At 37.8% G+C, this 12747-nt stretch overlaps 1 protein-coding gene across 2 annotated transcripts in view; it reads right to left on the bottom strand.

The window, feature by feature from the left end:
- The window catches only part of LOC125075073 (GTPase-activating protein CdGAPr), a 70315-nt gene that overhangs the window by 23745 nt on the left and 33823 nt on the right, over positions 1-12747 (bottom strand). The gene's annotated exons all lie outside the window — the stretch shown is intronic.

Genomic DNA, 12747 nt, shown 5'->3' with positions numbered 1-12747 from the left:
TATTTAAGTACTCGAAATATCTTTTAAATATTTAAGTTATAAATTTTACTAATTCTTACATAACATTTTTTTTACTTTAAGTTTAAGCACATCTAATAAAGTTATTTTAAATAAATTCGTTGATAAAACATGTATTCCGAGTTAATGCCACAATTAACAATTATATGAGCTAATTAAAAATTGAATGGCGGGAAAAGAAGTAAAACAAACGATTCACGAGTTGTCCAAGCGAGTGTGTAAATATATTTTAAAACTTTAAAAGATTTTTACACACTCGCTCCCTCAATATAAACAAACAAACAAATCCTTGTCAGAATAAATTCTGTTGATTTCAATATAAAAATATTTTCTTTCTTAAATTGCCCACCGCATTCTTTACAAGAGCCCACGCACAGACAGATTCGACGTGTGATTTATGCAATCATAAATTCTATCTAAGGACGCCCGTGACCTCAAAAACATCTCTAATATTATAACTGAGATATCTAGATTTATGACAAATGCGTAAGGTTTGTGTTACATTGGCAACAATCTGAATGAAGATAAATAATTAATAGTGGAAACACAATTATTGGTCCGCTATATATCGCTAATGCAGTGATAAGAAGTACTAGGGTCGAAGTTTAAATATTTCCGTTAACGTTTTCGGCAAAAAATAAATTAAATGGTAACATTCATAAATGTCACTGTGACCCGTAATCCAACCCGTAATCTAATAGTGAATGGCAAACACCTCATTGCAAAATCTGGTAAAAGCACTTGTTTTTTCGCGTTTGAATATAACTAGTCGGTAGTCAAGTCACTGAAATTATTAAACGATTTGTATAATTACAGTGTTTTTCGTTATTTCCTTGAATGTATTGCCGGCGGCAATTCGTGCGACTAATTTATTAAAAAATAGTGAATATCATTTACTTCATTAATTCGTTTCACAAGACACAGATATCAGCTTCCTAATTATATAATACTTCAATGATTATATTCTATGAGTAACACACAAGTATAAGTAATGTAAAGAGATAAGTTTTGGTTGTCGTTTTTCCCGCGAAAAGTCAGCAATATCATTTGCTTTGTTTGTAAATTAAAAAAAAAGGCGCAAAAAATTAACAAAATCTTTTGTTTATAATAGTTTAATTGTCAACAAGTATTAATCGAAATAAATAAAAATGTTTTACGTAGATTAATTTGCAAAATTCGAACTAAGAGCGAGATATTACGTGATATTTAATATTTGAATAAGGGTGTGAAAAAATAACCGAGGCCATGTGTACGACCACTGAGGGGGGGGGGGGGGGGTCGAGCAGGTCGGTTGGCGAATGTTTTTTATCTGATGGGGTATGTCAAAATATCCTTACTAAGGGATATTAAATAGTTATTGTATCCGACTACACACGGACGCGACGCTAATTCCCAAATATATTAAGGAATTAAAAAGTGATCACTTCTTACGATTAGCGTGGTTGAGCTACTCTATATCTATATAACCATAAATTTACATGAGAAAAACGCAAATTAGAAGTCCGTTTAATTATGGCTCGTGTTGATAAATTAGTTGAGTCACTTTATTGCGTCGTTAAAGGAGTAATCGTCGCTCGTCTGAGTGACGACGGTGGCGGGATTCAGAAGGTGGCGTCAGGCGTCGCGGCGCTCACGTTCCTAGTAGAGACTGAGTTACCTCGTATCTTAATTAGGCAAATTCCTTTTCAATGACGTGCGCTCTAAATGCATTTATTTACAAATTTATTGCTCTAAATGCATTTATTTAATGATATACATTAAGTCAAGTATATACATAAAAATTGCTTCTATACATGATCATTTTATTTTTCGCTCGGAAATTGCATTACCAATCTAGAATAGGGGCGCGGGGTGGGGGGGGAAGAGGTGAGGAGGCTGGGCTGTAATTGGGAATCGCCAATACAATTTGATTGGTTGCCATGTTGACTAGTACACCGGAATACCCACAAAAAATTCGAAACAGATACTTAAGTTATAAATGAAATATAAACATCATCCTTATAAAAAAGTATGTGAGTATACGTCGTGATCTTTATGAACTTTGATTACGAACTCGATTAAGAATAAAAGTTAAAATAATCTTAGCTGTAGATTTCAAATATGAACCACGAAGTCGTCGAATAATTGTTAAAATACAAGCACCCCACCGATTGTTATCGTCGTCGGCGCGGTCTCCGGGTTTTTTTGCTTGAATTCAATATTACGAGGCGTTTCCAGGACTATCGATCGTTTAATCGGAAAGAAAACACAATAATTACGTAAACGCAAAACAAGCCTTACATTTGCTTACAATTCTAACGTTTGTGCAAAACAACGACGATTTTATATACAATAGCGGGATCGTCGAGTCCTTACAATGGCAGGTCAATGACCTTGCATCCCGATTAGCCTGATCCTATGAGCGGGTACCTTTAAGTTCAGCTCAGATTATTCTAAAACAGGAAAGCGATACAAAATACTTTGGAGGCGATAACGCGACGCGCTCACACTGTTACTACCTGATACCATGCTTATGGTCATATTATATTAAGTCATCAACTTACTATACTTGGTGGTAAGGCATTATGCAAGCCCGTCTGGGTGGTACCATCCACTGAGCATATCTACCGTTAGGCAGCGAGCTTAGTATTGTTGTGTTCTGACGACGTAAGGGATTATTAAAATTTCTTGCGGCGTCAATGTCTATGGGTACGGGTAGATCTAACTTACCATCGGTCTAAGTACTACAAAGCCAGGGGAAATGAGAGATTAAACCACAAACGCAAGGGTATTTATTTAAATATTAATGTGACGTATATTATATAAAAAATACACAACGATAGCGCGATTCAATCAACTACTAAAGCCATCTAGTTTCGGATGAAGCAATTAACACATTTTTAATTAGTAACTAAGTTATTAGACACCATCAGGCGGCTCATCAGCCCGGCCGCTTACCTATGTAATAAAAATATAATACTCGGCATTTATTTTAGATAAAAAATAATTTCCAGGTGCAAATGTAAAAAAGTTAAATTAACGCAAATAGACACACAGAAACCGAGCGCCGCCTGCGGGCGCAGCTGCGACATTTGGTTCCACGTGTGCTGGTCACCGTCTCGATTGAAGACTTAATTAATTAATTAAATCCAAAGCTTTTAAATATCAATCAAAGCCGATGACAATGAATAATCTTTGATATTGCGCCCCCATTGTAGCGCCGGCCTTATTCAGCATCGTATTGCTTCATTGACGCGATAAGCCCATTCCATTAAACAATCGCTGACATAACGTCTAGTCGTCGACAGGTTGAGTAAACATCGGAAACAATGGCGCGGACTCTATAAAAACAAATATATATGACAAAGTTCAATAACTGCACTGCACTGCTGAAGCTCCGTTGCTTATAAGTTCAAGTCTATACGACCCCTGAATTTGATTACGATTTGAGTCTAGTGGCGAGCTCGTCAGGCTGCAGATATACTGTTATTAAGCGTGTCGGTGACGCGAGCATTAGCATTTTTTTTTAGCATTAGCAGCCTGTAAATTTTCCCACTGCTGGGCTAAAGGCCTCCTCTCCCTTTGAGGAGAAGGCTTGGAGCATATTCCACCACGCTGCTCCAATGTTTTCCTTAACCGCCGAGCACGAGATGAATTATATACACAAATTAAGCACATGAAAATTCAGTGGTGCTTGCCTGGGTTTGAACCCGAAATCATCAGTTAAGATGCACGACATAACATTTTCTCCTACCAAAAAGTGCCCAACGCTGAGGAAGTTTTCACTTCAAAAGTTATATTTGGCTAATTCTCCATAGCAACCCGGACTGTAGAAGGTGTCTGCTTGTATCCTCAAACAAACAGATTAAGCTGTTAGGGTCGCGCCACACTCTGGTCGCGTAGGAACGCGGTTCCGAGGAAGTATGAGAGTTAAATAATTCCTGTTCGCCACTTATAATAATCCTCCGCTCAATGACCGAATCGTGAAGGGGGCCATCGACACCTAAGGCCGTTTATGTTAAAGCTGTCACTAAACCATTTCAACTAATTTATGCGACGTCTAATTACATAATAGCAAACACAAAACTTAGTGTACATACTGTATTTACGATTATGCAACGCATTTCGTAGAAAAACTTGCTCTAGCTTAGACACACTTAAAAGTATTTTTAGCAAAATATTAGCACTGCCTGGTTATGTAAAACTTGTTTAATTACAACGATAGCTTTAAATTCAACAGTAAAGTGTTCATATGATAAAATCTCAGTGAAATCATCAAAGTAAAATTGACTAAAATTGACGTGTAATAAATCGAGAAATTGTTAATATATAAAAACGCATAAAATTAATATCTCGTTGGTCTTAGTTGATAGGCAGTTCCCGTGTTTAAATCCAGTCAGTCCACATTGACAACACTAACGTACTGGTGCTACGTTGCACAACGAAAAGCCGGAGGTCCTGTGAGAACGAATTTATGTTCGTGTTTTGGAATACATATTCAATACAATACGTGGTCGAGGCCGGACCTGATGGAAGGGTTAACAGGAGCGGGAGCAGCGAACAGTGAGTAACACAGATAAAAAACAATAGTAAATACAGATTCTCTCTAGACTACCGTCCTGGTGATGTATCCATTAATAATTATAATGCTAGCGACGTCACGTCGCTCGTATCAATAAATACGCGATTCTTGTGGCGTTTGTCGTATCAACAATAATTTAGATAAACAATTGTTGTCATTTCGAGAGTATAAATAAACTCGACACGAAGATAAAGGTTGAATAGTTCACAATTGTATTGTTTTAACGTTAGCATAACGTACTCGTGTTGTTTTAAGGAGTCTGCTTGCTACACCGCGCTGTGAACGTATCAGGCGCGGAAACAAGCACGGCACGGACGACGGACTACTTTGCCGACGAGAACGTATCAGCAGCGATTTCGGCACTGGCTCAGTACTCATAAACAAACCTAAGATTTACTTACGTATTTCATGCGATTTGCTTATATGAATATAAAGTTTAAGTAATAACCGAAGCTATTCTTAAGTTAGATAATTTAAATATTAAAAAGTTCAACTTAGATAAGTTTAAGTTATATTATATAGTTATAGGGCGTTCCGAGACGCACATTCAGTTTTTTTTTGTCTGACGGTGTAGTCACTACACTGTAGTGGGTTCCTTTATAAATATAAAATTGACGACTGATACTGTATTCGCTAAGCACTACACACATATAAAATCTGAGATTTGTGTTTTATTTATTGGGCTGAAGTAAGTTAATAGTAAATTTTATATTATATATGGAGGGATTATGAAATTTTCGTTCAAAGTTGGAACTCTTTAAATATCCTAACGCACGCTCTTTAACTTAACGTTATATACCTACATATACACCTACATTTAAAATAATAGTATTTTATGTTAAATCGATGTGTCTGTATGAGATAAGACTTCGACACCATTTGACTGGTCACCGTGAAAGTTGACACGTATATTTATTATTCTATTGGCAAGTTTTTTATACTGTCTCCTTTGTTATAACTCGCCACTAGATGGCGTTGCTGCACACCAACTGTAATACCCTGCAATCTATCCCACACATGAACAGCTTGTATGTGTTTACACGAACCAAACAGCATCTGTAGGTTGGTATAAATATAGATAAGGAAGGAAAAGTTAAAAATATTTATATACTTGGTGGTGAGGCTTTGTGCGAGATCGTTTGAGCAGGTACCACCCACTCATCAGATATTCTACCGCCACACAGCAGTACTCAGTATTGTTGTGTGCCGGTTTGTAGGGTGGGTGAGCCAGTGTAATTACAGGTACAAGGCAAATAATATCTTAGCTCCCAAGCTTGATGATGCTTTGACGTGATGTAATAAATGGTTACTATTTTGTGCAGCGCCAATGTCTATCCGCGGTGGTGGTTCATTTGTCCGTCCGGCTACATTTTACATATATGAAAATAATGACCGTGAACATTAAGAGCGTACCATGCGACACCAAAATATAATTTATTCAAACCACTCAACTCACGAGCACTTTTACACGTAGGGAACGGTGATGTCGTCCTGACCGACTTAAGTCGGGAATATAATAGTGCACAACTGTGTTCGCAAACACGGGCGCACTCTCACAATCCGACGGGACGGCAAATCCAACGCGACCGAACCAGCGGCTGTACGTGCCTATTCGAGGCACAACGCAATAACTTCTAATCGACCCGATCTGAATCCAGAACCTCAGGATCTGCTGTCTTATATCAAGCCTTAGGCCTTCCATATATAATATAATAATCATGTATCTGTAGGATCACTAATCAACGAATACAACTACAAGCTTCAACCTCCAAGCTCTTTGGCCCCGCATGACGCGCCGTCGCGATTGAAGACAATAATGATTTATTATATTGTATTGTGGCCGCGTCGCTGATAACGTGTCGTTCGGCCGTTCTTGACGGACGGCACGTACTGACGAGTAGGCAGTAATTACTAATTACCCTGTCGGCTGTACTTGTGCTCGGTGCCGCAAATCCGTACGCAGCATCTCGAGCCCGGTATAACTTAGGAGAGTAAATCAACGTATGTGCCTCTAACAGATTAAGCCTCTCTACTATTCCGTGAACGAAACATCAACGCGATCTAAGTCGATCCCAACGCCGTCGAGCGAATCCATTGTAAACCGAATTAAATACGGATTCAAGAAGTTTGTATGGGGAATCAATCATTTTTTAAGTAGGAATATAAAACACATTACAATTTAACTTTTCAATAATTAAAATAGTGTTTGTGCATTTTTGACCAAACAGCTTAAAATAGTATATTCAAGTTTATAATCACGTGGGTAAGCCCGCGGGTTCAGCTAGTATTATTATACATTTAGAACGGGCGGTATCTGTTACTTGGAAACATAAAATGTTATGTACCAACTACTAGATCACTACAATGACAACAAATACTGTAGACAAAATCCAGGGCGCACATTTTTTTTGCATTTTTTCATATTTCAAAATAACAGTTGTTTATTAAAAAACATTTCATTTATTTCATAAATATCTTTCGGTTAAATTTCATGAGCGACACAAACCGTTTTTGCGCTGTTAAATAACAAGAAAACCTTCGATCTTATTTTTTATTATTCTTTTAGCAATACAACGCTAACTGTTTCGCAAAAATAAATTATGATATCCAGCAAAAAGTATCAGTGGCTCTTAACGCTAACATTGCGGTTGTTATGGGTAAAAAACTGGAACAGTTATGGTTAGCGTTAAGCGGATTGCACACGACCGGGGAAATGATTACCAAGACACGCTGACTGGCAATCTTTTAAAATGTTAACTAAAAAATTGGTATTTTTCGTAGTTATTTCAACATATTTGATTTCATTAACAATACAAATGGGTTTAATAAATAATCAATAAGTGATAAATTTATTTTAATTGTTATATGTATTTAAGGCCTGACCTGATAACGGTAGAATGGGAAAATGTCGTCCTTGATAGTGGTTTCCAATCAAAATTAAAATATACTTCATTCAAGTACGCTTTTACAACCAATTTTGAATCATCATTTTACACAACTATATTTAGTGAAGCTACCACCGGTTCGGAATGTAGATTCTACCGAGAAGAACCGGCAAGAAACTCAGTAGTTACTCTTTTCTAATGTAACGCATTAGGTCATGATTGGTTATAGAAGATTTTCTTATATTTATTAAAGACTATTTTCAAATCGGTTTCACTCCCGTGTGACATCTGTGCCCCGTGACATTTTCTGTAACTCTGACGTTTATGCAAAATTTCATGATGATAGGTCGAGTGAAGACATGAAAGCGAAACAAATTTATCCTCCCCAAACTAAACTAACTAACGGTACTAAACTACCCCATATTGTAATTTTATACATTCATTTGTTTTTATTCCCAAATTAATTTCATTTTACAAGCATGTATTGTGTACTTTATAATTGATATTGTTTGAAACGCTGTTATAATACGCAACAATGACGAGTGTACACCGGCTTTAACAAGTGATCGCTGATGCAAAACAAACGTCGGAGCGTCGAGGCGATTGAGGCGATTGAGGCGTGCGCGAGATGTGAACGAGCCGTAATCATAGTTCCGTAAACAAGGCGACGAGTTGATGTGTAGCTCGTACATTGATGAATAAATATGGATTGCGGGGTGTCTGTTAGTGATTGATAGACTTCGACACCGATGTCTGATGTTCATCAGAGTCGGTACAGTCGTGTACTGTTGGACTGCCTCGTTGGTCTAGAGATTAGACGTAAAGCCACATCTCTCGTACTTCTAAAACTTCAAGCCCAAGGTCGGGGCGATGAAAAGTAGATTGTACCCTCGAAAATTTCTCAATAACAGGTCTGGAAGATAGAAGTGTGAACACTCCTGTGTCTCGGAAAACACGTAAAACTGTTGGTCCTGCGTTTGAACTCTTTTCTACACCCTAATATGTCCTGAGCAGTCGGCGGGTCCTACTCGAGAAGCATAAAGCATTACACCATTACATCATAATTTTCCACGACGGTGTTTTTATTCCAGTCGGTCCTGATTAGTTTTATAGCTACATATATTCAATTATGATTTGTATATACACATTTAAATGTTCAATGTAAAGTTCTTATGTAACAATAATTTAGCAGTAACGGTCATTGCATTTTATAATTGATGGTAAGTGGTCACCATCGCCCATAGACACTGGTGCTGTAAGATATATTAACTACTCGTTATATCGACAATGTGGATACAATGTTATGTCCCTTGTTATGCCTGTAGTTACACTGGCTCACAATTCTTCAAATTCGATTTACGAGAACACGTGAAGCCGAAGTTTGCAGCCTTTGTGTTTATAATTCAACACGCGGTTGGCGATGAAGGAAAACATCGTGAGAACCCTGCAAAAGATGTAAATCTGCTATCTGTTTATCCCCAAACCCGCAATGATGCAGTTGATTAAGCTCCAAGTCAACCCTGAAAAGGTCGAACCCATATCGTAAAAAACCTTCTTCAATAAACGGACTATCTGACACAAAGATATTTATTCAATCTGGCTGGTAGACTAGTTCTTTGCGTTCCGGTAAAAGTGTACGGACGTTTTATAATATATTAGAATATATAAGTATTACAGCTGGGGACTGATCGCTGGTCTGTATGTATTGCCGGATCAAGCGTGAGAAAATGTCAACGTTACGTAAAGATCAATTGTATATCTGTGGTAATCTCGACGTAACGAGACAGGAACCTGAATTTACACCAGCCGGGTTCTATACCTCGAACTCCGCGGTCGGGATCTGAGTGGTAATGAGCACCAACTCTTGCACACACAGCACACACAATGCTCCCTGGGAACGTTTCACCAAGGCCTATCATACCTAATCACATAGTTTTTTCCGATAACGGCTTTGTTTATTTCATAGCATCTATTTAAATATAATAATAATATTAAAAAAAGTCAATGAGCTATATTTGAGCTCTAAACAAGACGTTAAATGTTTTACGACTGAGCAGCCGACTAACAACGCTATCGCGTGTACCGTGCGAAGAAAGTCATCAAACATCACAATAAATCGTGAGTGAGTGAGTGAACGAAAGAATATGAATGATATTAATATCTTTATATTCAGATTTATTCACGTCAGTAGTAAAGTATATAGTTTATTTAAGAAGGTTCTTGAAGTTATTATTGTATCGTCGTGAAAGCTACTGAAAGTAGATCCCACCGAGAAGAACTCACCTCACCGAGAAAAATACTCTATAGTTACCGATAAATATATTCAAATCTCACCTTGAAAATATTAATAACCACTGCTTATTATACTTATTATACTTCGTATCTCACTCGTTAAATCTTGACAATCGTCTTACAGTGATACGCCATAAAATTTATTATTAGCATTGTCAATATCACATACTACATTCTGACATTTGACAATCGTGTTCAAAGATGAGATTCGAGTTTCTTGTTACAGAATAGCCGTACGTATCACAGAGCTTGCAATCAGTATTCGTTGGTTTTCACGCGGGACACATAGACACAACTGTTTACGATTATTACACGCATGAGCAATGTTAGGAGCTGAAGCTGCACATCTCTAACAATTTCCCTCACAGTCTTGTGGCAAACCGCATCTATCAAACGCCATTATATTATTATTTAAACGTACTTTGACCAAGTATTTACATGTTAGGGCTTCGTGCCCATTTGAGTCGCGAAGCAATATTTTGTATTCTGTCGTGATCCGTTGTAAAAAAGAGACAATAAAAATAAAACCCGAAAAGTCCCGAAAAGTCCGAGGTATTAATTTCCGGAACGGTGGTAGATTTTTGACTACCAATAAGCAAGTGTAACACTTTTATATCGAATAAAGATTTTCGACTTGACTTTGACCGGTCATAACATCTTAGTTCCCGCACTTGGTAGTGCATTGGTAACGTAAGGAATTAGTTAAATTACTATCAATATATATATATATAGCGTTAATCTCAATGGACAGTGGTGGTTACTTACCATTAGGTGGTAAATATATCATTCAACTGAGAATAACCGGAAAAAAATTTAATTACTCTGTGTTACATACTCGTATATGTATGTATATATATCGGGGTCAAGATAAGAATGTACTTTTACTGATCTCGAGGTCATTCGCTGAGTCAGGTCATTCGTCACTGAACAATAAGGTCAGAGTGAATGATACATTGTTAAGAACTCAAAGAGAATGAATTAGAAAACTGTAAACTACACACGTCCGGCACACCGGCGCCCGGAACTGCGAGCGCGCTGACGTGCGCTGGCGAGTACTACTGAACCGACGCAGTGCTTCTGTTATGATAATCATTAGCACGAACAAACGAATCTGACCGCGGGTAGAATTTTCATTACTTATTAAAGAATTACTAATATTCCTATTTAAAGCTTAACGCTCGAGGTGCGAGTGGGAATGACAAGGTGTCAGAAGCGAAAATTGAACAAAGTTTACTTTCAAAACATTTATATATAACAACATAACACTGTATTTAAATCGATTCCGCGCGTGAAAGACAGTTAGTGTATATTGTAATAAAACTTCGTGAGATCATCGTAATAATGATTCGCTTTCAATCAACGGTTACCGAACGAAAACAAAAGTCGACGATCGGCATTAAATAACCGCCGGACCACGAGACACGCACGGGATGGGTGTCGAGACGCTCGCTTGTGTAACGCGTCGTTTATGGTACACGATAATACGAGGGCCCGTTGACATCCCACAGCTGGACTATCGCCTCTTCTGAAGATGATGGTTTCTGGTGCTTATTTCAAATGCAAAACGGGTCGGTTGATAAACGTGTTTATTTTTAATATGTAGAATAGGTCACTGTCAAAAGACATTTAATTGTAAGAAACCTCCTTTACAGCGCCAATACGCCGCCAATCTCGGGAGCTAAGTTGTCATATCCGTCGTGTACCTGTAGTTGCATTGACAGTCATTCTTCAAACCGGAACACGACGGAAACTAAGTAGGTACTATTTGACGGTAGAATATGTGATGAGTTTGAGATAGCTACCCAGACGGGCTTGCACAGTGAACCAAGAACATGAAAACTCAGTTGTTATCCGGACCCGCAAGGGATGACCCAGCGGCCGTCCTGGTTTTATATGGTATACATTTACGATTTAAATTTCCTTTAATATATTAATAATACATATAATATAGCAAGATAATATTGAACATAATTAAGTAAAAGTATTTTTAATATCTGATGCTGTTTGAGTAGATACCGCGTCCCCATGGTCTTAACAATTCTATTCCCAAACGACGTATGCGAAACTTCCTTATAAACCTTCTGCATTAATAACTTAGTAACTCATTTTAGACGGTTTATTTCTATATTTATAAAACTAACAAAAATATTCCATTAATCCAGGGAGCTGTATCGCGTGACGCTGGCAACACCGTGACATTTAATTTCACGGCTTGGTCATGGCGAAAGTGAACGTAGCGGTTTAAGCTCGATCATTAGCACTCTACACGTTGTGCGGTTTTAGTTTCGCTGCCTAGGTAATGAACGCACACTGATATTAGGTAAAGCTATTTTTTTTCTACTAGATGCTAGACCACTGGATGGTAAGTTGCCCGCCGTAGGAAATATTAATCATCACAATAGTTCTTATATCCTTTTTCATATTTGAAATTACCAAAGGTTGTCTGTGGGGGATCGCTATGGGCTTAAACGATACGACCGCCTCGCGCACCTTTTGTTGTTTTTTTATTTTGGTGTCTATTATTGTTATCAGTTTGATTAAATGTTGTGCAATAAAGCAGATAATTAAATAATCATCTTATGCATCCCTCGCCTCGCCTGTCGTCACTTTCTTCAAATCAGTACATAACAAATGACCGAGTATTGCTGCTTGGCGGTGGTACACTAACCTACCATCACGTATCGTTCACGTAATCCAATTTGTGTAGATTTTTATTAGTATGATAGGGCACTGCTTTTTTGTGAGTGCTTCGTCAGTCTACTACCGGTCACCCAGACATTGCCTACGTCGATTAACCCAACAATGGCGCCGGATTTTGGAAGTTGCCTCTGTTAACACCCCGTGCCTGGGAACCGTTAAAGCCCTTCATCTCGAGCCAGATTATACGTTAGTATCCTATGAATGACTGTATTGCGTTTAAAATGTAAGCGAGCCAGTACACGTACAGGCACGAGGGACATAACGTCTTAGATTAAGATTAAGTATTGAATT

The sequence above is a fragment of the Vanessa atalanta genome, chromosome 29, assembly GCF_905147765.1.
Source record: "Vanessa atalanta chromosome 29, ilVanAtal1.2, whole genome shotgun sequence".
Taxonomy (NCBI): Eukaryota; Metazoa; Arthropoda; class Insecta; order Lepidoptera; family Nymphalidae; genus Vanessa; species Vanessa atalanta.
Note: the sequence above shows the minus strand (reverse complement) of the source record. Positions and strands in the feature narration are given on the sequence as shown.